Source organism: Propithecus coquereli, unplaced genomic scaffold (genome assembly GCF_000956105.1).
Source record: "Propithecus coquereli isolate 6110/MARCELLA unplaced genomic scaffold, Pcoq_1.0 Scaffold290, whole genome shotgun sequence".
Classification (NCBI taxonomy): domain Eukaryota; kingdom Metazoa; phylum Chordata; class Mammalia; order Primates; family Indriidae; genus Propithecus; species Propithecus coquereli.
This window is the reverse complement of record NW_012148508.1, coordinates 126,832-127,308: the sequence shown is the minus strand read 5'-3', so window position 1 is coordinate 127,308 and position 477 is coordinate 126,832.

Genomic DNA, 477 nt, shown 5'->3' with positions numbered 1-477 from the left:
TTCAGTCGAATTCAGTAGCATGATATTTACTTTAGGATTTTTGCATTGTATTCATAGGTGAATTTTTGCCTAAATTTTTCCTTTTTCACATTGCCTTGTCTAATTTAGAAATCAAAATGTTACTATTCTTTCAAAATGGAGTGGGAAGGTGTATTAGTTTCCTGTGACTGCTGTAAGAAATTGCCTCTTACTTTTCCGTCTCAAAGCTCTCTCTGCTTCTCTCTTATACGAATATGTATGTTATTGCATTTAGGGCCCACCCAAATAATCCAGGATAAACACCTCATCTCAAGACTCTTAAATTAATTACATACTTTGCCATGTATATAAGGCAACTTTCACTTTTTTGCCATATTAGATAACATTCACAAGTTCCAGGGATCGGGACATGCATATATTTTGGGGGACCATTAATCAACCCATTAAAAAGTGATTTATCTCTTGTTTTATATTCTGGAGTAATTTTTATAAAATAGA